Below are 27,797 nucleotides of genomic sequence, written 5' to 3'. Positions count from 1 at the left end.
GTAGTAATTAAGATACGTATCTGTGGACGACTAAAATATTATTTACTTTTGAAATTAATATTAGAATTCATGGAGAAAAAAAAACTTTTTTAAAGAAAAATTCCTTAAAAATTGAAATTTTTAGAACATAATAAAAATTGGTCCCAAGTGTGATCCTTGTAGAGTATTGAATACAATAGTAAGCTTTTGCAAGTGTATCGTTGAATAATGTTTACCAAATGTCCTAATTGAATTAGATTAGAATAACATTACAAATCGCTGTCCCAATTAGATGCATTGTATTCATTTTTTGCGTGAATGATTCGTAAAATCCTTCCGAAGGTGTGTTTTATACTTTATTTTAAACTTTCTACACTTTTTCAACTGTGACTTTCAGTCCAGTTTCACTTTCAACGCGCACGCTGCGCTGGTGATGAGGTCACTGGTCTAACACCTGTACAGCAAATTACGCCGTTTTGGGACATTGTTGCTCACGTGCCGCCCCGGTTCATTAAATAATGGCCAAGCGGAACCCGTAAACGGTTATTGGATTACGTTACCGTCGTCGTCGTCGTCGGTGGAACGGAATCCCTGCAAGTGCCGTGTGGCGAGCCTTGCTGGCAGGTACCGGAATCCGCGGAGGGCTCATTCGGTTTTCAACCGCGGTTCTATTCGGATTTTTTTCTTGGTTTGCCTGTCGGAGTGCGTGTTCTAGCTGGGTGTTGATTGTTCTGGAATTTTTGTTCGTTATTTTGCAGATTTTCCATCAGAAGGGGTTAAGTAACAGACAGCAGGTGCTAAAAAGTGTCTGTGTGTGACAAACGCGGGTGTCAAAATTAACATCAAGCGTGTTACTGTGAACGGCCCTGGACAATCGACCGTAACTCAGTTGGTGCCATTATCGGTGGACATTTTCCAGAAGCTGTTGAACATTCTGCCAGTGGTATGACCGTGGATAGTGGTGACGGTCAAGGTGATGCGAGTGGTGCTGCTGCAGCAGCTCCCAAGATGGACACTTTATCCGTTCCGATAATTGTCGAAGGCGAAGAATCGGGGGAAGATTCGGAAAATGAGGGGTATGTTTCATCGTCCGTGGCCTCGATGCCTCAGCCAGTGGTGGTCGCATTCTGACGGTTCGGTTGATTTGTCTATTCTCTCACCCGGAGCCGATTTGCTGCGAGTAATCATTTCATCCAATTATTAGCTTTTCCCTCCTTGCTAGTGACGAGGAGTTTATGTTGCGCGTCGCTTTTTTCCAAGGAAAAAAGGAGGCCGGAAGAAGCAACTGTAGCGTCTGTGGAATAATTGCATTAGCACTAAACTCACGTGAACAATGGGAACGACGAGGGTGGCAAACGTGACAAAAGGTGACCAGCAGGGCTTTCGGTAGGGTTACGATACGTTATTGGTTCCTATTTGGAACGTCGTTAAGAGTGCTAATTTGTCCTAAATGACGTCTTTCCTGTGGTTATATATTTATTTAGTAAAATAGCGCAAGTCTTGTGCATGTGAACTCTAATTCTAACTGTCAACACAATCGGGTACCGGAACAGTGATCGTTTTGCTAGGTTCATCCATGATTTTATTAATTATGTTTTTTGTTTTCTCGCAATCCATTTACTGCCTTTTCATGCCCAATTTGTTGGAAAGAAATCGAATTTGAATCCGTGTCTCTAATCTTTCCCTCAAAAACCACCCACAAAGGCTTCATTCATTCATTCATTTCATTCTATCTTTCTCCACCTCTTTCTCTCTCCCCATGTAGATTACTTAGTTTGGCCCGTCTCGGTTATCATGTTCAATTTGTGGAGGGTGTTATTGATAATGAAAAAAAACCTTCCTCCGACGCCACCAGCAGCGGCGATCCTCAGCGAAAAAAGTGAGTGTCGCAATCTGTACTTGTTTTTTTCTCTGTTTTCTGTTTCAATTTTTTTAATTTCCGTGCACCTTTTTTGTGTTTGTCATTGTTGCTTGTTTTCTTTCTTCCTTCCTTCCGATCTTCACCGATGCTTGCATAGCCGTGCTCAATAAATTCTAATTGAGGGTCCAATAAAATTACATTTTTCTGACATTTTTGTCATTTTAGGTTCTCTTGTTTTAACATTTTGATATACTTAATTACCAAAAAAAAAAAAAAAAAAAACATTCGAAATTACCATATCATAAAAATCTTATACATTGAATAGTTAAATTTAATATAACAATCACACAGCGATTGTTACATTCCGTGCATTTTCAGAAAAGTTGTAAGCATTCAAAATTTGCTCCACGCTCCGTTTCATGCCAAAAAAAAAACCCTCTCATACCGGAGACTTCGCGCACGGCTTTGCTTGTACAGCTTCTAATTGCTTTGTAGTAACACCAACTCCCTCTTCCACGGTCCTCCAGTACCGAAGAATTTTGCTTCCAATCAGTTTGGTTATTTATATTTGGAAAGGAAATCCGGCAAATTCATTGCGCTCAGATTTTCTATGTAAAAATTTTCCAGCAGCCTCTAGGCAACGATTGAATCACTTTGAAGATGAAGAAAAGAACGTTAATCCGTAATTCAAATTCGGGTATTTTTTTCGTTTGGCTAGAGAAAACCTCGTCACCCACTAACCAGAGGACATCTCTTCGAGTGTGCGGGGGTGGGCTCCACAAAGCGGGACGATTAAATTGGCCAACATTCCTCCTGTTAGGGTGCGCGCGTAATTCGGTGTCACGCTCTGTCTGTACTCTGTACTTGTACTCTGACTGTCATTTACCACGAGTAATCTGCTTCTAAACCCTAATGCACTACTTCTCCCCTCTCTACCTTGCAGGAATGAGTAAGTATTCAACGTTCCACTTTACCGCCCGCGTTCGCGGTCTGCCCTGTACCCCAAAAAGAGTCCGACGGCGGGCAACTTTGGGCAGGGAATGACTGGCGAACCGTCGCGGCTGTTCAACTTGGATCATGATTGCTTTGCACCGTTCGACCACCGCTGGATTTTGTATCCGGAGCTGAGAAGGAAGCGAGGATGTTTGCGGGCCAACGTTTTCGGATCGCGGAAAATCCGGCTACACGTGCTTCGGATGCTGTGTGCAGGTAAGCTGCTTATCATAATGGATTGCTAATATAGTCAGTATGTGAACGTACGCTTCCGCGTGTGAGGCATTAGAAGGATAGGGGGAGAATACTAAATTTTTTTGATATAGACACCTGAACTGCCCCTCATGGTAAGTCCGTCCCAATTGCATTTTTATCAATTTTGACTTTTTTGGTGGAATCATCACCTTTTTACATCTACTTTCGATAGAACACATAATTTTGAATACTTTGTTCTGAGGAACTATGAAAAAAATAGCAAGCCGGTTTGTCCCATAGCAAAAATGATCGCAAGTCGGTCCCATAGAACGAATCATCACAATCATCAGTCCCACAGTCAAAAATTTATTATGAAACATGTTATGTTTAACATAGTTCATGGTCTTCAGGTTTAGAATTCGATGTACCAGTTGACCAAGTAAAATTCAATAGGCGGTTCGATCGAATTTTACTATAGTTTCGCATTTAAAACTGGAAAAATAGAACATTTCGTTTTCAATAAGAGAAACCTGATTTCTAGAATCTGCTGGAATCGTTAGTTGTTGTGCCGATATCTTGTAATAGGTTATCACGAGAGAACAAAACTAATTACATATGTGTGTATTTGAGGATGGGATAAAAATTAAAACCTTATTGTTTGACAGTTGATTGGTATTGTCTTTGTATAATTTTAAAAGTAAAACTACAAAAATTTATCAATGCTATGTTTCTTTCATCTATTCTTTTTTGACGTAGGACTACGTCTAACCGCACTATACTGAGACACATTCTGTGGAATCTAAAACAAAGGTGTAACGTCGGAATGAAAGATTTCAAACAGTAATACTGATGTAACCACATGATGGATCACAACAATCTATATGCCGTTTAATTGAAAAAATGATGGACAATTTTGTGATTCTTCAGTTATCATTATCATTTCATTGTTAAACAATGAAAATTTCATAAAAGTTGCAAGGTCGAATTTTTCACGAACAATGTACCAATCAAATGCGAGCACGCCTGGCACAGACTTCATGAGTAGACACCAACTGCCTGCGGTGATATCCTGCATAGCAGTTGCAAAAAACAATTGACAGAATCTCCCCGTCCCAATAGGTCAACTAATGTTTGCCTCCATGAGCCTAGACTATTTTGATGTCTTGAAGGTGAAGCTTTTTCGAAAAGTCCGTAATCACCTCCACTATCAGACAGTTTTACGTTCTGGTGTTAGAATGTTATTAAAACTGATGGCTTGAAGGAAAACATGCTAGCACAGGTAACAGTACTGCCCCGAGCAGTGTATGAATAGAGCGCTGATCACTCGTCGTCTATTAGTGCAGTAGAACTCGAGTGTTGGGTTAACGCGTAGGTATTGTTTTGCGATCTGGAACATAATCGAATTGCCGTTTGAATTGTCTTCTTCTTCTTCTTGTCTTGAATAATCGGGTGCCGCAAAATACGCTGCGCCACCGGGGACAGCAAAATTCTGTACTAGTCGGTAAAGACAGATAGTAGGGTATATAAATTAGGTTCATTGCACAGATAAAATGCGTTGTTTATTTTTGAATTCTACACTGTGTTTTTCTCATGTACGTTTTAAATTTTCTGCGAAAAGACATTTTTGTTTAAAAACTGTAATTCTTTATCGTTATTTTTTCCATGAACTTGTAACTGCAGAAAAATTTTATTATGTGACATCTTTGCCGCTTGGTGAACGGAGGGTGAGCCATCGTTCACAAGACAAATAAATATTGTTTTATTCCTACTAAATCGTACTCAATTTAGGTCTGTATAGAAGCTTGCCTTTTCGCGTGTTGAAGAAAATTGACTGTATTATAATGAATGGTATTCATCAATTTTAAAGAGGTTATTTTTTTCTTGTAAAATAGAGTGCTGTAAATAAATAACCAAAATACAGAACCAGTTCGATTTTGCCAAACACGACACGGCAGAATTTTCCTGTTGCCAAAAATGAACGGTTCTCTTTTCATGACTTTTTTCATAGATATTTCCACCAATGAACTAGTTTTAGTTCCAAGTCGTTTGAGCTGTCGCTTTATGAATTAAGGCTGAACCTAGATACTTGATATTACTACCCGAGTAATTAGAGGCTTAGTACTGCTTAGATCATGATCATTATATTACCGGTACATGTTTCGGTCATATTCCAGGAACCGTTTTACCGATTCCGGTCATCCGATTTGGCAACATAAAGAACCAAAATACCCTCTTTTGGAGGATGTTGAGCTTAAATTGGTTGAAATTATCAAAAAAAAAAAAAAAAAAAGAAATGTGATCAGACATAATCGCTCGTTTTTGGCACATGTGTGCCAAAATCTAACCGTGACAAAAGTAGAACGAGTTCAAATCAAACAGAGTCCCAAAGGTAAATATAAAACTATTGTAGTCCTACGTCAACTATGCGGTCGTATCTTGGATACCACCCTCCTACTATTTTTGAATGAACAGCATCTCTGCCATCGCCGTTAGGTGTGTCACTGTACTGTTGATTAGAGCATCCAATCATTATAAAATAATACTACCCTCGTATTTTATCCATGTTGGGCCGTGGATAACAATTGAGAAACGGTGGTTTATTTTTTGAACAACGTGTCAACAGTCATACCGAATACTTCAGCACGCTTCTTAGCTTTTTCACAACGTAGTAAATATCTAAATGAGTGATAGAAGGGTCTTTGTTATATTGGTTTCCCTGCCTAATGCATGGAAGCTGTCCGTCGCCGTAACACATTGACCGCTTTCGAAAAATCTTAAAACAAGTTCCTCCACCTGAACTGATTGAAAATTTAATCATAGTATTAGATGAAGAAACAAGCGGGCAAGTTGTACAACCATACGACAAAATCGTTTAATGATTCTGTGGAAGCACGCAGCTGATTTGTTTCAAATGCAAGCTATCACCGGGATCGCTTTGCAGTAGTTTGCTTTTCATCAACAGTCGTAGGTGGCTATGGGACTGGTTTGCTATCATTCTGGCTAGGTATCGAAAAAGTTATCGCATATGGGTCCCAGCTTATGGTTTGCAACATAATTTAATCAAATTTTGGTGTTTATGAACGGGTTATAACGCTAAAGTATTCAATTGACATTGTAGTAACAATTTCGGTCGATGGTCTAGTTTGAAACAGCATAAGAGTGCAATATTTCTCTCAAAGTGTTACGATTTTTAATTGCTATTTTCTCATCAGCACGAAAACGCAAATGGGACGGACTTGCTATGAGCGGCAGTGAAAAAGCTATGTCATTTTATATTTCAGCTTTTAGAACAATTTAAAGTAATTTTAGCCGGTTTGCACAAGACTATGGCGTGACCAGACAACTTAATTCTACAAGAAATATCCATCCACATAATTATATGGAACGGTTAGAGTTCGAACCTATTGTCCTTGAGCTTAGTTTGGGATGCTTCCTGATTTTGACCTTTCCTAAATTTCACAAGCGCTTCTTAGTGACCTAGAGCGTAATTCGGAAATATCCATTTTGCCCATTTTTGATCTTCACACATGTTGGATCACTTTTTCTTTGTCTCCGGCCGGTTCTGGCTTCTAGAATTTATACATTGGCAGTTTGGAACTAATTTGGAGATAATTTTCGTGTGGTGATTGAGATACCGTTTTTGGCTTTTCACGTTGTTTTTTGATTGTTTAGCAACATTTTTATTTTTACCTTTCTCGTTTTTGGAAGCGCTTTTAGCGATTATAGACTTCTTTTTTTGACGGGAGTGCACGGAATCAACACTAACACATTGGTGTACATTGAAAAATGCACTGCGCTGAGAGCTTTTTGGTCTGTTTAATGCCTCTTGTTTGCATCACTTATTGATATCGAGAGATTGTGGCAGTTGACTAAGGGTGAAGTGTGTTAAGTATGGTCATACGTATTTACTCATTTTGTGCACCGAAAATGGTACAGGGCGAGTTTTACTAGTTGATTCATTCAACAAGTAAAATTCCCCCGCATTTGGAAAACATGATTCATAACACCTGTTTGCAAACGGGGAGATCGACATGATATAGCTAATTACCGTGGTGTAACCGGTCTTTCAGCCGTCTCTAAATTGTTCGATATAATAGTGAGAGTTGTAGTTATTAATGCGACATAATGCTGTTTGTCTGACGGCCAACATGGCTTCAAACGAAGTCGACCACCTACAAATGTCTGCTGAATTTTACGTCGGAATGTATCACAAACCAGAAAAAGAAAGGGCAAATTGATGTTATCTACACGGACTTCAAGGCTGCGTTCAACAAAATGACCATAAGATCCATCTGCGCAAGTTGTTTCTTCACAACAAATGTTTTGGTATGAATCCTATTCTATGGAGCGAGAATTTTGCCGGATTCGTATCAAGATCGTTTTCAAATAAATCGGAAGTGCCTCAAGGCAGCAATTTCGGCCCGCTGCTATTTATTTTGTTCTATAACGATGCAGCCTAAACAGTGTATTTATTTTTTATGGAAAATATAGGCTTTGGGCCCGTTATCCACACTTAATACTAAAATGCAATGAATTTAAGACAAGAATACAATATATTAACAATATGCTGTAGTTCATTAAATGCTCTCATGAAACGGCATTTAGGTTCGTGTTGAGAATAATTCCGAGCTCGTTGCGGAGGATTGAACATTCTTGGATTTTTTAGCGTAACCGTATTGCTATTACGATGTATTCGAGCTGAGAAGATTCGACTATCAGCCCGTCCTGCTAATACATTTGTGGAAAATACTCTGTCAGTAATCCTATTTTTTTAAGGGTTTTTATCAGTAATCCTATGTCGGCAATGTACTGTGTCAATGTTAACTAATGCACACAATTCTTGGTAGGCAGTTAGTTGATCACCATTGCATCTAAGGTTCCGTAAGGCAAAACGCACGAACTTTTTTTGAATTCCTTCAATTCGTTGAAAATGTGTTACATATTGGGGGTGCCAAACAACACTCGCAAAGTCAAGCATGCTCCGCTCTAGTGCTTTGTAAATGGATAATATAGAGTAAAGTTCTTTGGGATCCCGTCTGTACCGTCTTACAAGAGAAAACAATTTTGAGCTGTCTGTCACTACGTTGTCAATATGGTTAGTGAACGTAAGTTGTCGGTCAAATGTAACGCCTAGGTCGCGAACTTTTTCTTTACGAGGTAACTCAGTTCCATTGAAGTGATATTTAAACTCGATAGGAGAAATACTGAAATACTGATCATTTTTCAGCGTTAACGTTCAGACCACTATCCGAGCAGAATTGTCCAAAGCTTTGCATGTCCAGTTGTAATTCAAGACAATCGTAATTTGTTTTGATGGGCAAGAAAATTTCCACATCATCAGCATAAATCAGAATCATGGCATTAGTCAATTTTTTTTTTATTTTTTTTTTAAAGGGGGGATTTGTTAGTAGCTTAAGTATTTATGATAAGTATTAGTAAATAATGAGTATGTGTGTCCAATCACAAATGGTGACTTCTCAACACTGTTAGAAATTTGTAATTTTAATTGTTAGGATTTGTTTGCTTTCGCAATTAGGACTTATCATTCGTAGGGATTTAAACCTACTTGTCAGAAAAGGGGAAGTAAACTTACCATTAACTTAATTGCTAACTTATTGGCTATAAAGAGAGCTTATCGTAGCAATTGAGGATTGCAACGATTTTTGTCGAAAATTGTTAATAATTTTATTTGACATAGCTTCTAATGGTTCAACACCAGTAAGTCTATGTAATTCGAGTGTACCAAACCAAGGAGGACGCTTCAAAATCATTTTCAGAATTTTATTCTGAATCCTTTGAAGCGTTTTCTTCCTTGTTGAACAGCAACTTGACCAGATCGGTACAGCATAAAGCATTGCTGGTCTAAAAATTTGTTTGTAAATCAAAAGTTTGTTCTTTAAACAAAGTTTAGAAATCCTGTTAATGAGAGGATATAAACATCTCGTATATTTGATGCACTTGGCTTGTATACTCTCAATGTGCTCTTTGAAAATAAGTTTTTTATCATAAATTAGTCCCAAGTACTTAACCTTGTCGGACCAACTCATCTTGACAACGTTTACGAGTTTTAGAAGCATTGGGAGAGATTTTCCACTTTTGCAAGTAGGAAGAAAAAATATCTAAACTTTTCTGCAATCGACTGCATATGACACGAAGACTTTTTCCTCTTACGGAAATGCTTGTGTCATCGCAGAACAATGACTTTGTGCATCCTGGAGGCAAATCAGGAAGATCTGAAGTGAATATGTTGTACAGGACTGGACCCAAGACTGAACCTTGAGGTACACCTGCTCTGACAGGAAATCTATCAGATTTTGAATTCTGATAGACAACCTGCAGAGTTCGATCAGTAAGATAATTTTTTAAAATTTTGATTAGGAAAATTGGAAAATTAAAAGTTTGCAATTTCGCAATCAAACCTTTATGCCAAACACTGTCGAATGCTTTTTCTATGTCTAAAAGAGCAGCTCCAGTGGAATAACCTTCAGATTTGTTAGCTCGTATCATATTAGTAACTCTGAGCAATTGATGAGTTGTGGAATGCCCATGGCGAAATCCAAACTGTTCATTTGCAAAAATTGAATTTTCGTTGATGTGTGACATCATTCTGTTAAGAATAATTCTCTCAAACAGTTTACTTATTGAAGAAAGCAAACTGATTGGTCGATAACTTGAAACTACAGCTGGGTTCTTATCCGGTTTTAAAATGGGAGTAATTTTTGCATTTTTCCATAATTTGGGAAAATATGCAATTTTGAAGCAGCAATTGAAAATTTTCACTAAAAATTCCATTGTGCTCTCAGGGAGATGTTTGATTAGTATATTAAAGATTCCATCGTCACCAGGTGCTTTCATATTTTTGAAATTTTTAATAATTGATTTAATCTCATCCAAGTTAGTTTGAATTATTTCTGCAGGTAAAAAATTCTGGGAAGAAATTAAATCAAATTGACGTGTGACTTCATTTTCAATTGGACTCACAAAATTCAAATTTGAGTTATGAACACTCTCAAACTGCTGAGCAAGTCTTTGAGCCTTTTGTTCATTGGATACAAGAAAACGTTCACCATCTTTTAAAACTGGAATAGGCTTTGAAGGTTTCTTAAGAATCTTCGACAGCTTCCAAAATGGTTTTGAATATGGCTTCAATTTTTCAACTTTAGTCTCAAAATTTTGATTTCTCAGAAGAGTAAATCTATGTTTAATCTCTTTCTGTAAATCTTTATAAATAGTTTTAAAAACAGGGTCACGAGAACGTTGATATTGACGTCTGCGGACATTTTTCAAACGAATTAGAAGTTGAAGATTTTCATCAATTATTGGTGAATCAAATTTCACTTGAGCCTTTGAAACAGAATAATTCCTGGCATCAACAATTGCACATTTTAATGCGTCCAAAGCGGAATCAATATTCACTTCGTTTTGCAAATCAAGCTCATTATTGAAATTTCTCTCAATATGAGTTTTGTATCTTTCCCAATTAGCCTTGTTATAATTAAAAACAGAGCTCATAGGGTTTAAAACTGATTCATGTGATAAAGAAAAAGTTATTGGAAGATGATCAGAATCAAAGTCAGCATGTGTGATCAAATCACTACATACATGACTTTGATCTGTAAGCACCAAATCAATTGTTGAAGGGTTTCTTACAGAAGAAAAGCATGTAGGACTATTCGGAGACAAAATAGAATAGTATCCTGAAGAACAATCATTGAATAAAATTTTGCCATTGGAATTACTTTGAGAATTATTCCATGAACGATGTTTAGCGTTAAAATCGCCGATTATGAAAAATTTCGAACGATTTCTGGTGAGTTTTTGTAAATCACCTTTAAAATAATTTTTGAGCTCGCGTGTGCATTGAAATGGTAAATATGCTGCGGCAATAAATAAAATCCCAAGTTCAGTTTGAACTTCAATTCCCAAAGTTTCAATAACTTTCGTCTCAAGATGGGGAATAGCACGATGTTTGATTCGGCGATGAATAACAATTGCAACTCCACCGCCGGAACCCTGGATCCTATCATATCTATGAACCACGTAATTGGGATCATATTTTAATTTTATGTTAGGTTTCAAAAATGTTTCAGTAATAATTGCAATATGCACATTATTTACTGTTAAAAAATTAAAAAGCTCATTCTCATTGGCCTTCAATGAGCGAGCATTCCAATTTAAAATTTTTATCGGTTTATTTAAAATCATTGCTGAATTTTAAATTAGAAACAATTTTAATTGTAAAATTTGTACCTATTTGAATGGCTTCAAACATTGATTTTGCCTGCAACATGGCGTTCATGAGATCGAACATTGCATGTTGCAGAAAAGAAAGTTTACCTGCCGTAATAGGCCCCAGGCAGTTGACATTAGAAAAAATATTTTCGGTAGCAACTATAGCTGGGGTAATAGGTGTACAATTATTTTCTAGCGTGTTTTGCTTACCCATATTAGCGGTCATTTTCGAACTACCAACATGTGGCGGTAGAATGTTCGAACTACCTGTAACCTGTGCATATGTTAAACGAGTATGCAAAGGAGTAGAAGAAGTGGGCGTTACTGGTACGCTTGGAGAATTTTGTTTTGAAGTTTGTTTTGATTGGGAAATTGATATTTGTTTACCTTGCCTTGCCTTAACAATTGCTAAACGGACTGGGCATTGGTAAAAATTTGACATATGGTTGCCGTTACAATTCGCACAGCGAAAATTTTTACTCTCTTTCACAGGACATGTGTCCTTTTTGTGAGAAGAGTCTCCGCAAATGAGGCATTTTTGGTCCATGTTACAAAATTCTGAACCATGGCCATAACGTTGGCAAATACGGCATTGGGTGATATGCTTTTCACCTCCGCCAAACTTCCTATAAACTTCCTACTTTACACGCACGTTATATAAAACATGTGCTTTTTCAAAAAAATTTAAGTTATTAACCTCACTGCGGTTAAAATGAATTAATTAATTTACAAGGGAAATTCCAGTGCGCTGACTGTTTTCGCCTCGTGATTTTTGTTTCATTAGAATTACTTGGGTAGGGGCTATGCCAAGTAATTCTGTTAAAGTAAGTTTGATCTCATCAACGGTTTGATCGTTGGTGAGACCTTTCAATACGACCTTGAACGGCTTGGCGCTCTTCGTATCATATGTAGAAAATTTATACATCTTTTCAGTTAAATACTGAATTAGACGATTACGACCCTTTATAGAGTCGGCTAATACGCGGCATTCGCCTCTACGACCAATTTGATACGTAACTTTAAAGTCACAAACAAACGTTGAAAGTTCCTTTTTGAAAATATTAAATGCAGAAGAAATAGTTACCACAATAGGTGGAACTTTCTCCTTTTTTAAATTTTTTACATTTTGTATAGTTTCATTACTAATAACTTCCATTTCACCCGCCTCTTGCTCAGACAAAATATCAAAAGGATTGTCACTACAGACACTCGAAGTGTCAGAAAGAGATGCCTCTCTTTTCCTCCACGCAGCGATGCGTGGTTTCTTTTTTCGTCCTGCCATTTCAGGTGATACGAAAAAAATTAAAACAAATGTCAAATTCAAAAGTAGGTAGTCTTGAGAAAGACTGATGGGAAATAACTTTCAGGTAGTCTTTGAAAGACACACTGACAAAACACAAACTTTGAAGCTATAGGCAGTCAAAGACCAGTCCACAAGCAACCGAAAACACGTCTGATCTGTAGGACAGTTCAAGACGCACTGATTTCAGTTTTTTTTTTATTTCAGTTATTTCTACCTTTTGGTATTGCATTTTTTCGTGGTTGATAAGTAATTAGAGTTTGAAGCTCATTTTTCAAATTAAAAACTGTTTGCTCTCCGCCGAGATAGGATTAAAATCGTTATTATTTTGTAATTTTAGCTCTAATTTGAAATTATTCTATACAATGACAGTTGAACTTAACTTAACTTAAATTGATTTAAAAACACTTACAGATTCCTGTTACGGTTATATCGGGTCATAATTTGGAATACGTTTTTGTTTTGGTTTATTCTACTCTTCTGATCTTTGGTGCCGTGTCTCAGCGATTTCAGCCCCAAAATTGTTGATAAAGATTTATAGTGGTTTTACCGAAGCACGTCTGAAGGTGGGCTTGGGCACTAAAGGGTTAAATATAAACTTAAAATATAAAGCGTCCCTCAAAGGCAATTTAGACAACAGCGTTAACCTGGAATAATTTTCTTTTTTTTAATTTCGCTTTCTACCGTGTATGCAAAGGCGTTTTCCAGCTATTTTCCAGTCGCTTCAGCATCGTTGCTGATTTTAAATTGCCTTTTAGCAATCTAAAATTGCTTTTTTTGTTAGAAATTTGTGGTTTCAATTTAGCTTTTTGACCTTCTCGCGTTTTCGTTCACTAAACGCTTAATTTGGGATGATTTTATTTTTTGGCAATTCGTGTTTTTCGAAATATTTTTTCAACCTATAATGTGTATTGTCCGTCTGTTCTTGACGTAGAACTACATCTCTCAGAACGTTCGACTACATAGGGGTGTAAAATGAAAATGAAAATTGTATTTCAATCATTCGAACTACTGTACTATTGAAAATTGTCAAGCCTTGTTGAAACGAAGATTTCGGTCGACAGATTCACATACCTAGTAAACCGGGAATGCATTCTGTCTCTTCCTGTCCGTTGAACAGCCTGTCTTTGCTCAAACCAATCGTTTAACTTGTAGATGGCGACTAGGACGCTCTCAACTAATTAGCAGTGGATAGCAGCAGCAGCAGCAGCAGCGGGTATCAGCAGTGGCACTTACCCTATTAAAAAACTGCCATTTTGCGGAAGCGGCAGCATCAGCAGCAGGTAGGGTAGTTTGGGGTGATTTGAACCCCTGGGTAGAAATGGACATGTGCTTTATCTTGGAAAGTATGACTTATATGGGTTTCACGTACTCCTTCATCCTTTGCTCAGACTACTGAACCCCATCCAACATAAAAATCTCAAAGTTTGCTGTGATAATTGCACCGCAGGCCCAATGGTAACAAAGGAAACATCAAAAGTTTTTTGCGCTCGTATATTTAAGGTTTTTTGAGCACTTCAACAATGATGTCGGTCTATTCAACTATGCAGCCGTGTTTGTCTAGTAACAGGCTACATTTTGTTGAAATATAATGATAAGTTTGATCGAAAATAGTGGGAGAAATTGCGTTTTTAGGAAGGCGTCGGGTTTGGGGTAAAGCGGATAGCTTTTTGGGGTGATATGTTCACGTGAGTTTGAAGTAAATTCTTTGGTCGGACTGATTACAGATGTCACAGGCTTTCAAAAACGGACGGACAGACGGTGTTGTACAAAGCATGAACTGCAAAAAGTATTGCAGGCAATCCGGGATGGATTATCTGTACACAAGGCGTCCTTCACAAATTACTTAATTAATTTCATCATTTATCTTTAGCATAGCGAAAAGAAGATCAATTCCTCCCCAATTTACCTCATAGTACCTTATTGAATTATCGAATTTATTTCATGAAGTGGACGATAGATAATCTGTTTATTGGAGCACATACCAGTACTTGTTTTAAAATTATACTATTTCGGGAAAAATGTACATGAAGTTAGTTAATTAGAAGTTGTTATAAAATCAATTTCACCCCAAAAAAAACAAAGCCTTGGTGCTACATTCTAATACGGAACTCGACCTTCTGTTTATTTATAGACAGACTTCGCAGCCGACCATTCAGTTTACAGGACAATTGCGGGGCTAGCGCTACGATCCTACTGACACTGATAATCTCTCCCGAGCCGAGACTCGAACCTACGACGACTGGCTTGTTAGGCCAGTATCGTACCTCGAGACCATCTGGGAGATATCAATTTCACTCCGTTCCATGGTAATTTTGTTGGGCCTATGGTGGAATCACTGTGCACTGCCCTAGAATTGCAATTATCATTCCATATGCCTAATACCACCTTCTACTGTGTATTAAGCAACCATGAATACTTTAATACTTACATATTTTACTCTGTCCACATCACCCCAAACACTGTCCATATTACCCCAAAAGCTGTCCAGTTTCACCCCAAACGATTTTTTTATGTCCGAAAATCATTATTTTTAGTTTCGTTATTTTTTTGTTCTTTTAACCTCAATATCATGACTTTTTTGTATAAAAACATAGCAAACAGGTCGATGCAGTGATCACCCGATTATATCACCCCCTGATGATTTTTGCGTGATAAAACAGGAAAAGTGATAAAATCGGGAAATTTTTAATTTTTTTTTATTGAAAATGTTAAATCAATAACTAAATACGTAAAATCAGTGATTTTAATTTTTTTTGGAAAATTTTTCTGTACAAACATATAAAAAAAGCTAAGGTTGTTTTTTTATGAATCGATATATCTGGATAATGACAAAAGATAGAGTGAAGTTGTCAAGGGATGAATTTGAGAAAACTGTCTGAGCTTTTATAAAAAATATTTAAAAAATTCAATTTGAGATCCTGTACTGAAAAAAAAATATTTAAAAAACAAAAAGTGGCTATAAAAAATCGATAATAACTATTTTTTTAAATATTTTTCTAGATAGATAATTTAGTTGCCTAAAACTTTTCTGAACAAACCTAAAAAAAATAAAAAACCTAAAAAAATCAATGTAAAGTTGCAAATAAATACCAATTAAGTTTTTTTATTCGTTCATGTTTTTGTTTGAATTGGTAAAATGAATTACTTGCTTTTTTGTAGCGCAGTACCATCGGCAAAATATTAGATGTTCTCACAACACTAAACTTTGCCGAAGACAGCATGCTGATATCTCTCACATATTGCAACCAAAAAAATCTTAATATGTAAATTACGATTTTTAATGCCTTCTCATTGAAAACTTTATGTTGCTTTCAATATGTGAGAGATAGAAACATGTTGTCTTCTGGAAAATTCTTGTTTTGAGATCACCTAATACTTTGCCTAAGACACCAAGCGTCTATCTTTATCTTATGAAAAAGTAAATATTCTATCTCACTTTTAGGAGGATTGATCACCCAGCTTTCTAAATCAAAAGATGCGTTTTCCAATATTTTGAAACTTCTTCGAACATATTATACGGTTGTAATAAACGTTTGTATCACTATTTAATTATTCGCACGAACACAGCAAAATGTAACATTATGCATCGGTTTAATTTTTAATGTAAACTACATCCAGAATGATGTTATTCTACACAGAATTGTGAAAAAAAATCTAAAATATTGAAGCGTAATAGAAAATCAGTTCGCCCTGACATTTTTTTAATGAAATGTTTTATGATGATAAAATCGGGTGAAAAATGTCATAAAATTGGGGGGCAGTTAAAATCGGGTACTGATATAATCGGGTGGTTACTGTATTACTATATTGCATTACATTTATAAGATAGAGAACACAAGCTACGGAATAACAGGAGTTTTCCTAGGGAGTCCAAATTACCCCAAACTAGTTGAAGATTCTGGGCGTCAAGAGTGTTTTTATCGTGTTAATTGGTTTTAAATCGTCTGCAAAAGATAATTTCAAACATTTGAAGATCAAATTTACGTCGTTCATGACTAGCAGGAAAAGGAATGGCCCGAGGTGACTGCCTTGAGGAACGCCGGGTGTGACGAAAAAGGGAGATGAGGTGTAATCACCGAGTTTTACAGACATAGTTCTACCAGGCTTTATAATTGTTTTTAGGCCTTTTTTGGACGTTGATTCTTTCTTCAGTCACCTCTTTTTTCTCTATTGGTTTCCTAGAACAATGGTTTTTTACATAATTCAAAATCATTTGGCAGAGTTTGCTTTGCGGAGTCTCTGAGGATTTTATTCTAATATGGGGTCACCACTGGTCTATTTCAGAATAATTTTTCTGGATTCGATTGTTTTGAATGAAGTTTAACGACATTGACCGTCATTCGAGCCTCCTAGCCTAACAACATTCCTGCACAATGACCGTGGGACTAGAATGGGCTAGAATGCGTCTCAATTATGTCTTTTCAACCGGGTTTTGGCCTTTCCAGGTGATTTTGACATCAAGTGTTCGGTATTTTTTTGGTTTTTTATTTCCTAAAATTTGTTCTTCTGTGTCCTATCAGACTTTCCGAAATTGATTTTTGATCATTTTAGGCCTGGCAGACTGGAAACCAAAGTGATTATTGCGGGAGAAATAAAGTCCTGTCATTTCGTCTTAACCCATTCCCGGCGGGTGATGCCGTATGGGAATGGGTTGAAACGACTAACCTTTAACCCGATGTGACTTTCTCAGATGGTACCTGACTGGGATACACTGCCTGTAATCGCATAATTGTAACATTCGACATTTTATGGATTTCGTGCTTTTTATTGGGAAATGCTTAAAATGGTATGTATTTTCTAAATCTGAAAAAATATACTTATGTTTGTTTGAAAAAAGTCGTAAAAAATACCAAATTGTTTTGTCACATAGCGTAAATAGCCGCATAATTGTCACACTACTTAACTTTTTCACCTTTTTGGTCGAAAAAGTTTCCATCCAAATCCACATCTACATCCTTTGGAACTCGAAAGTTATTCTGGTCCGGTAACCTACCACCGGTGATCCGTTTCTGTGTTCAACTCATGCTTGTTGAATACAAGAACAACTTCATTTCCCTCGTGATATATTCCAAAAGTACCATGAAAGTGACGGCATAAAAGTATCATTGCAAAAATTTCAACCAATTTGACTTCAAAAGTAATGTTCAATGTATACATAGGGTAAAGTTGTGCTTTCTTCAAAATACTAAGTTTACTTGAAGTGTCTATTTGCAAGAATTTATGAGGAACAATGCATTTAAGGTCAAAATATAAAAGTGTCATTTTCTCGAACAACCTATTTTGCAAATGTTACAATTATGCGATTATGGGCAGTACATGTGCCAATCAAAATTGGACATCAAATCAATAATATTATAGTTATGCGCCAAATTGAATGTACATAGAGCAAGGCGAAACATACCACAATAGATCTACTATCAATCGGTGGGTCCCCTACGGAAAAAAAACCTTTAACCCGACCGTGATTCAATATTTAAATACTGTTCCAGATTTTTGGATTAGCTCTACAATAATTGTAGTCCAAACTTAGAATGATTTTATTTAATTCCATTTCTAGTGTTTCTAAGCATTTTTCATTGTCCTTGGACCCAATCGGGAACATTTTGTTGTTATTTTGGCATTTTCTATCTCGAAAGATTGCTTTTACTTTAGGCCCTCAACAACAATTTCCGGTTGTATTTTTTAATTGTGATCGATTGTGATTTGACTTCATTTGGGATGACTCGCTATGACTTTTGTAATGTTTGTATTTTTACAAGGCTTTACTGGTGCTATACAAGTAACTGCATACTAGTTTTAAAATCATTTTTTATTTATTTTACTCGAATAGATCGTAAGAATGTTCAACAATTTATCAACTCAATTTCAGCTTTTTAAGCTCAAAGTATTCCTATCACTGCATTGCGACCGTGATGAGACATATATTGATGAAGTTTACCAACAATTATTTTTAATTTAGGATTATTTTCTAAGACGTTTCTGGTGTTGTTGACCGGTATTGGTTTCATTTTTTTAGCTCTTTGGCTGTGTTTAACTGCTTCTGGAAATCAATTTTACTTACCCGTCCAGGCGTTCAAAATCATTTTTTGAACATTTTAAGCCTAGTGTTTGGTTTTCAGAAGTGTTTTTAATAGATTTTAGGTATAACTTGAGCTCCTTCCGTTAGAATCGACTTTCGACTGTTTCAAACATTTAGCGGTTGTGTCGGAAACTACTTGTGCTTATCAGAACTGGTTATAAGGGAACGGAGTTTCTATCGAACGATACTCAAACGCGGGAAACGATTTTGTTACAACCATGATAAACATTATTCACCGTCTTGATTTGCGGCAATTCCGAATTCACGCTATCACACAAGCATTACAGCGGCGAATAGTGGCTACTGTTAAATTAACACTAACGATAACCGTCAGTTTTGTGTTTATAGGCAGCATCTAACTTTGCCGTTCTTTTCTGGTTTCTAGAATCAATTTTCGTTGGTCTTGGCCCCAGCTTGAAACCTGTTTATTATATAGAAGCGATTTTAAAAGTTTCTTTTCTAGTCCTTAGTGGCGTTTTAAAATAACTGTGTGTTCAATTGGGGAATCTTTCTTTTTTTGCTAATCAAACGGTTCCAGTTTATCTCTCCCATCGGTTCGATTCGAACCCACCGGGATTGATTGTTGTTGCTTTACTGATGAATCCGGTGAGAGAGGCAGAGAGAGTGAGTTCCCATCTGTTGTCAGCGTATGCGCAGAGAGCCCGATAAAGCCGACAGCTGATCGGCGTCGAACGTTGTAATGTTTTGTTTTCATCCACATCATTTGCCGCCCAAAGGGGCACAGATGGAGTCGCATGGTCGTTTTCCGTTGCACGGTTGGCACAAGCGAGCCACACGAGGAACTCACTTCATTAAGAATCTCCACTACCGGTTCTGCGGTTGGTACGGGTGCCTACGGCGCGTAGACAAAAGGATGGTTTGGAATTCACGACAGGGCCCGATCACTCGACTCGACTCAGTTCACATTCAACCGTCGACCGGAGCGGATGATTTTAATCGAAACTCGCGGGTACGGATTCTTACGGTCGGGTTTATCTTCTTTTCTCGGAAGGCCTTCCAGCCTCTCTATTGTTATCGATAACAGGTGAATTGATTAAAAAGGGTAGGGCGGGTAAGTGTCGTAGCGTGGACATTGCGGGACGATGTCTGTCACGGCAGACTGACTGTGGGTCGGTCTCGCGGTGTACGTGTGCAAGCAAGCAAGGATTCGATCAATTGTCATCGTCATACACAGCAGTCAGCTTTCCGTGTAATTCCGGTGGCGCAAAACTGACTGGTGCCCCAGCCCCCGACGGGGTTAGCGGGTGTGGGCCATCGGCAATGAAGTTTCACCTGAGTTGGAAGTATCATGTCTGATGGCACAGTAGAAAGGGCTTTTGCAGCCTAGCAGAGCAAACCGGATGGTATTTTAGGACGGATGAACGAACGCAGGGATAATTTGCACAGCCTTCGTACGCCACCGGCTCCGGTTTGTGTGTGTGTATGTGATGGAGACGACGGATAAGTGTGCACTGGGGCCGTTGTTTGACACCTTTCCCCAGGTGGACGGATCCGGACGTGTGTCGCTGGTGATTGATTTGGCTTCGATTCGGAAAGTGCGCTGTAAATGAACTTTTCGACCCTGTTAATTAAAACGAAAAAAAAAAAAACAGTATTTGATGCTTCGTCTTGACTGGCGCCACAGCGACTTTGGCGCGTTGTCAATGAAATCGAGAGGTGAGCTTCGTTCGATGGAATCACGCGCGGTCCTCCGCAATTTTTGAGCATCAACGTCATCATATTCATCACCATCGCAGTTTTATCAGTGCTACATAGTGTGTGGGGTAGTAACGGAAAATGCGAGAACCGAACGCAGAAATTAGTACAATCGGAGCGACGACGGTCGCCGCCGGAGGTGCAGCAGGCTATAAATAGACGAAGATGACGTTGACAAAGAAATAAGGAACCATTCGCCGCCGGTCGGGACGTGCAAAGTAGAGCGGAGAAGAGTAAATAAGTTTTTGGGCAGCCTTTGGCCGTTGGCCGTCCGTCGTTGTTTTTATTTCGTTGGTTGCTTGTTTGACAATAGTGCGAAGCAAAGCCACGCTAGAATGGCACAATGTGACGTACGTGACCGTGATGAGTTGTAATTTTGGTCTCCCGAGAAAAGGTTCAAAGCCCGGGAGGTAGAGTGTGATGTGATGTGAGAGTGAGGAAAAATTACGTCGCCCTTCTACGTCAGGAAAATGGGACACAAACTTGTGTGTCCCTTGCGCTAGGCGGGCGTAGGTGAAACAGAAACCACTTGTTGTTAGTTACGGCCACAACCGGCAGATGGGATGCCGTCACTAGTAGATGTGATCCCGAAATTGGAACCGTGTTTTTGAGAATTGCTTGTGGAAGGAGAACAACTTGCGGCGGAAAATTCTGTAAGTGGTTTCTTGTAAGTTTCCTGCACTCGTGAGTTCGGCTCACAATTAGTATAGAACATAAACCTTTGGTCACGATCATCATTGCCTGAATTATTATTTAGAAACCTAGTACTGTTTCCCTCTCCAGTTCATGTTTTCGAAGCACAAATACATGTACCTTGCATGTTTGCTAAACGAACTAAACGATTGAGAAACGGTGCACCTGTTTGCTTTTACCGAATTTACATTTCCTCCGGGTGTGATTCGCAACTTTTACCAGCCCGATATTGCCAGGCCAATGCAAAGCGCAAAATATAAAACCATTTGCAGCATGATGTGGGGGAGGCGGCTATGAATTCGTCTTCTCTATGGGGTGGAGGTAGAAATGTGTTTTGAATTTATTTTAATCAAACAAACGTCCGAAATGCAAATGTTTAACAAAAAAAAAATGAATATCAATAGTGATGACTTTTCTGTTAGTAGCGGCTTGTGGTTGTGAATTAAGCGTGTTTGTTTCAAAAGCTGCGAATCAACTGTATTCGGGAAAACATTTTATTTAAATACTCATGAATAATATTGTGATACCAAAAAAAATCGATGAAGATTTCACGTCGAAAAGGAAACTGATAAAATATTTCGAAAAGACACAGATAGGTATACACAAATAAATCTCCCAAAACATTTGTTTGGATAAAAAAAAAACTCAAATAACAAAAAAGCCACGGCGAAATAATTCCAAATAAGACTTGTTATTGCTAAAAATATCTTCTAGAGGTCATGAGAAACTGGAGAGTCAGACCTCAAGCTGAGAACGATTCTAAGAACCAGATGAATACAAGTTTTAACGTGATAATAAGTTCAACTAGTAAATGATTCTGATGAAAAATATAATAAATAACTAATCAAACAAAGATATTTTATCAACTAAATTCATCAACTGATTGACTACAAATTTATAAAATATAGTAAAAAAACGAAAATCGGCATCATGATATAAAATGTATGAATAAAGCAACGATATGAAATGGATGAATGGAGCATGAAGCTTTGCAATGTTTTTAGCTGTTGATGTACAAGAAGGCGTTTTTATTACAGTTCGGACTTGATTATCCGGAGTTTTGAAAAATATTTTACCCCGGATAACCAAATTCTCTGGGTAATCGAGTCGATTTTTTATTCATTTTGTTTTTAATTTTTACTCATCGAGAACAGTAAGGTTGTTGAATAAAAGAATATTGTAACCGGTACATATGCCGACATAGAATAAACGAATTATCTAGCGACTGTTCGTTGATGTTCGTCTAATGTAGAAAATTTAATCATAATGAGATGAATCAATCGTGTCACTTCTCTTTATGCATCGAATTAACTGCGCAGTATATACCGCAAAATACTGCACTAAATTTGGCACTTCTAGGTAGAATCGGCAAAAACATATAATCGAGCCCCCGGATGATTGTGCCTCCGGATAATCGAGTCCGACCTGTATTTGTGAATTTTGTGATTTGTGTAATTTTTGTAATTACACTTTTTGCATTTTTGTTTTTTTTTTTGTAATATTGTTCAAATCGGTTGTGTAGTTTCTGAGATAATGAAGTTTCGTGATTGTTACATTTTGATACATTACAAACGAAGTTACAGTCCGATTACAATAAAATTCAATGCGGTGTTATGAGGCAACTAGACCGATAACATATAAACTAAATATCCGATTACAATAAAATTAAATAGGGTTTTATGGGGCAACTAAACCTTTCATTTGAGAATTATTTTATGAAAATCGGTTCAGTCATCTCTGAGAAAATCGAGTGAGATTGAAAAGTTGCTCATACAAATACATATACACATACACATACACATACACACACATACACACACATAAATAAAATGCTTAGCTCGTCGAGCTAAGTCGAGTGATATATGCCATTCGGCCCTTTGGAGCACTCTCATACCTTCGGTTTTGCCAGTGATTGCTATACCTTTCTGGGAGAAAGGCAAAAGGTAAAACAGTGGTCAAAATACAGAAACAGCAAAACAAAAGACCCAAAAAATTTAAACTGACACTGAAAAGACACAAAAAGATTTAAAAAATGAAATGAAATGAAAAAAAAAAATGGTGAAACTGAACAAAAAGCGCAAATGTCAAAGATTAAAATAAAATTCAAAATAAAAACTAACCAAGTGTAACTGGAACACCAAAAAGAATGATATCGATACAGAAAAAAACACAAATTGATGCTAAGAGACTCAAAATGTCTAACAAAATGAGAAGAAAATTATGATGAACTAAAACTTTAAAAATTAATAAAACAATCGTTAAAGAAAGAAAAACATTAGTTGAAGTTTACTAAAAAGAGTACAAAAAACGTTAACTGATACCAAGAAAGCACAAAGAGGTTCTGAAATAAAACTTAAAAAAAGTGTAATCAAAAATACAAAAAAGAATGACATCGAAACAAAAAAAGGACAAATTGGTACTAAGAGGCTCAAAAAGTTTCAGAAAATGGAAATAAATTTCAAAATGATGCTCAAAAAGTGCCCTAAAGACTAAGAATGAACGTAAAACGTCAAAATAAATAAAACGAATAGGCGTGAAAGAATGAAAAACATTGATGTTTCGCACAACAAGGTTAACATGAAATATCATAGTTGCGAAAAAGAGCACAAAATGTAAACTAATACTTAGAAAGCACTTTTCAGCGATTCTGAGCTCAATTTGGGATCATTTTCTATTTTGGCCTTTTCTGGCCTTTAGAAACACTTTTCGGCGATTCTGAGCTCAATTTGGGATCATTTTCTATTTTGGCCTTTTCTGGCCTTTAGAAGCACTTTTCGGTGATTCTGAGCTCAATTCGGGATCATTTTTTATTTTGGCCTTTTCTGGCCTTTAGAAGCACTTTTCGACGATTCTGAGCTCAACTTTGGATCATTTTTTATTTTGGCCTTTTCTGGCCTTTAGAAACACTTTTCGACGATTCTGAGCTCAATTTGGAATCATTTTCTATTTTGGCCCTTAGAAGCATTTTTCGACGATTCTGAGCACAATTTGGGATAATTTTCTATTTTGGCCTTTTCTGGTCTTTAGAAGCACTTTTCGACGATTCTGAGCTAAATTTGGAATCATTCTCTATTTTGGCCTTTAGAAGCATTTTTCGACGATTCTGAGCACAATTTGGGATCATTTTATATTTTGGCCTTTTCTGGCCTTTAGAAGCACTTTTTGGCGATTCTGAGCTCAATTTGGGATCATTTTCTATTTTGGCCTTTTCTGGCCTTTAGAAGCACTTTTCGACAGTCTTAGGTCAATTTGGGATCATTTTCTATTTTGGCCTTTTCTGGCCTTTAGAAGCACTTTTCGACGATTCTGAGCTCAATTTGGAATCATTTTCTATTTTGGCCTTTAGAAGCACTTTTCAACGATTCTGAGCACAATTTGGGATCATTTTCTATTATGGCCTTTTTTGCCTCTAGAAGCACTTTTCAGCGATTCTGAGCTCAATTTGGGATTCTTTTCTATTTTCTGAGCTCAATTTGGAATCATTTTCTATTTTGCCCCTTTCTTGCTCAGAAAAACAAAAAAAAAGAGAAAAACTGAACTAAAAAGTAACAAAAGGACTATAAATAAAGGAAGAATGCTAAGAACGGGCTACAAATAATGAACAAAAAAATCGATTTTTTAAATAAAATTTTAAAAAGAAATAAAAACATAAGTTGAAATTTGCAAAAGGTCGAAAAATAGTATAAAAAAGTAACATTAACTAATGAAAACTACAGAAAAAGCCTAAAAAGTAAATTGATTCTGAAAAGGCTCAGAGAGGTTTGAAAAAGGGAAGAAAACTCAAAAGAAGCTAAAAAGACTGAGATTAAATCGAAATTTGGAAAAGTTATTAAAACAAATATCGAGAAGAATCAAAAATGAATGAAGAAAGTTATTTAAAAACATCAAAAAAATCGATAGAAAAAAGACACAAACAACTTTAGAAAAAATAAAACTGATACCAAAAAGGCACAAACCAGTTCAGAAAAAAGAGGCAAAACTCTCGATTCAACATAAAACGCAGAAAGATACACAAAAAGGTAAAAATGGTTGGAAAAAGATCAGATGTAACAGAACGTCAACAACAAGCAAAAACGATACAAAGTGTTACAAAAAGTATTAAAAAAAGTATACTGATAAATAGCAAGCTCAAAAAATACAAAGAAAATTTGTCTGAAAAGTCCCAAATGTCTGGGAAAAGAAAAATTTGAATGATCAATGAAAAATACAAAAAAGAAACAAAACTTATTACAAAGTGTAATCAACAACTCGAAAAAGGACAACATCGATACAAAAAAGACACAAATTGATACCGATAAGGCACAAAAAGGTTCAGATTGAAAAAAAAACTTTCAAAAAGTGTTATGAAAAATTGAACTGATACTTAGGAAGCTCTACAAAAAATGAAAAGTTGAACTAAAGAGTGCCTGAAAGATTGAGAATTAACAAAAATGTCAAAAATAATAAAATACAAAAAACAAACAAAAACCTATAAAAACAGTGTGGTTAAAAACACAAATACGAGTAACATAAAAAAAAACAAGAAAACACAAGGAGCGTAAACAAGTCAATTGATACTGAAAGAAGGCACAAAAAAGTTCAGAAAAATGAACGCAAATTTTAAAAAGGCACCTAAATTTGTAAAAAAGCATTTAAAGGACTGACAAGGAATCTAGAACGTTAAATTTTATTGATAACACGGAACAAAAACTAATGAGCAAACGAATTTGAAAACACAAAAAGAAAAAAACATAGATACGAAAAATAAACAAAGAACATTGAAAAAAGTTAATACTGATACAAAAAAGATACCAGAAAGCTCAGGAAATAAAGAAAGTTTCGAAAAACTGAACAGAAACTGAAAAATAAATGGGAATGAACAAAATGTATTAAAAATAATGAAAAAAAAAACAAGTAATGAACAAAATAAAATAAAGACACAGCAAAGAATCACATCAATACAGAATAAACGACACAACATGCTTAAAAGTGAATTGCTACTAAAAAGTTCATAAATACAAAAAAGAAAAACATAGTTACGAAAATAAACAAAGAATATTGAAAAAAGCTAATACTGATACATAACAGGCACCAGAAAGCTCAGAAAAATAAAGAAAATTTGGAAAAACTAAAGAGAAACTGCAAAATAAATGAGATTGAATAATAAATATCAAAAATGATGAAAAAAAAACAACAGTTAATGAAAACAATAGAATGAAGACACGGCAAAGAATAACATCAATCAAGGATAGGGAAATGTATTTGATACAAAAAGGAATAACATCTTAGTAATATAGACACAAAGAGCACAAAAAGTATAAACTGATGGCCCAAACAAAGAAAAACACAAAAGAACCAAGAAGTGCTGAAGAACGAACAAAAAATATAATAAATAGAAATAATTGAAAATACAAAAAAAAAGAAAGTAAAACTACCAAAAAATTGTAATTGAGCACGTAAAAAAAATCAATACAAAAAAAGACACAAGAAGTGCAGGAAAAATGTGAATTGATACTTAAATACTGGGTGCTGAGGGTAGTCACAAAAATTTAAAATTACAAAAGTTTTTATAATCTAAACAGGGAGATATGATAAATAGACAAAAAAATGGTAAATTTTAACCTGAAGACTTTAGTTTATTTGAAAAACAAAAACGAAAATAAGGGTAAAAGACATAAATTAAAGGAGAGAAGGTAATGTAATGTAAAATTTTCGGCTTCAAAAAAAAATAAAAATTTGAAAATGGTAAATATACCAAAAAAGCTGGCTTTATGCCAGTCTTCATTATTGAAAGTATTAGTATGACAAAACATAAAAAAGTACAAAAAGGAATGATATAATTGCAAAAAAGAACACCTAACATATAAACTGATGCTTAGAAAGCATAATAAAGTTAAAAAAAGATAAGAAAATTTGAAATATTGAACAATAAATTGCCAAAAGGATACGGATAAAGAAAAAATGAAAAAATATAAAAATATATATTAGATACCGTCTGCCGGGGTGAGATTGAGCCACGGGGGTGAGATTGAGCCAAAACGGGAAATGTTTTTATGTTAAATTACTTGCGATTTCCAAAACCTAATACCTCAAATTCAATACTTTATGAAACATGACATATTTATTCACAACTAAAAATGGAATATAGATAATATTAGTGAACTGTTTCGCTTCAAGAATGTTTCTAAGTACAGGGTGAAAAACATGCGCAAATAACGTTATCCAAAAATGTCCCAGGAAAACCAACCCGATCAAGAAATCACATCAACTTACTGCTCAGTTGGTACGTTAGGATGTCGTCTCCAATGTGTTGAGGAAATATTATGCATTGAATCTGTGCCGGCTCAGAAAATAATGTTTCTCCAAACTGTACACTTTTCGAGCCCTTTTGGGTGAGATTGTGCCAAGCTATATTGAACAGCACAGTGTGCGGAATTCTCATTTACGACAATATAATATCAGTATACACCAAAACACTTGCATTGTTTACATAGGGTATGTTTTTTTTTCCCACAGCATAAGGTAAGTAGTCTAAATTGTTAGATGGATCTCAATTGTTCTCAAAAGATCTCAATTGTTAGATGGAAATTTTCAATGATTGATATTACTTACGGAATGTAACAAAACTTTGTACACCAATTCTATGTAAACAGATGACTTTTAAAGCGAAGAAGGAGGGTTGTTGGTACGTTTCCAGAGGTTTTGAGATCTCCAATGGAATATACAGTTGTCAATGACACATAACAATTGAAACGAAAAGTCTTCTC

The 27,797-nt window shown here is 36.2% G+C and overlaps 1 protein-coding gene across 5 annotated transcripts in view; it reads left to right on the top strand.

Annotated features, from left to right (window-relative positions):
- Window positions 1-629: 629 nt before the first annotated feature.
- Window positions 630-27,797, top strand: part of LOC129718983 (eye-specific diacylglycerol kinase) — a 431,099-nt gene continuing 403,931 nt past the window's right edge. For 2 of the 5 annotated variants that reach the window (XM_055670281.1, XM_055670276.1), the window contains exon 1: window positions 19,554-21,011. The gene's annotated coding sequence lies outside the window, so the exon portion shown is untranslated. Of the gene's footprint in view, window positions 1,056-2,783; window positions 3,050-19,553; window positions 21,026-27,797 lie in introns of those variants that run through there. The other 3 variants (XM_055670277.1, XM_055670279.1, XM_055670280.1) reach the window with 3 other exon arrangements.

The sequence above is a fragment of the Wyeomyia smithii genome, chromosome 1 (assembly GCF_029784165.1).
Source record: "Wyeomyia smithii strain HCP4-BCI-WySm-NY-G18 chromosome 1, ASM2978416v1, whole genome shotgun sequence".
Taxonomy (NCBI): domain Eukaryota; kingdom Metazoa; phylum Arthropoda; class Insecta; order Diptera; family Culicidae; genus Wyeomyia; species Wyeomyia smithii.
Note: the sequence above shows the minus strand (reverse complement) of the source record. Positions and strands in the feature narration are given on the sequence as shown.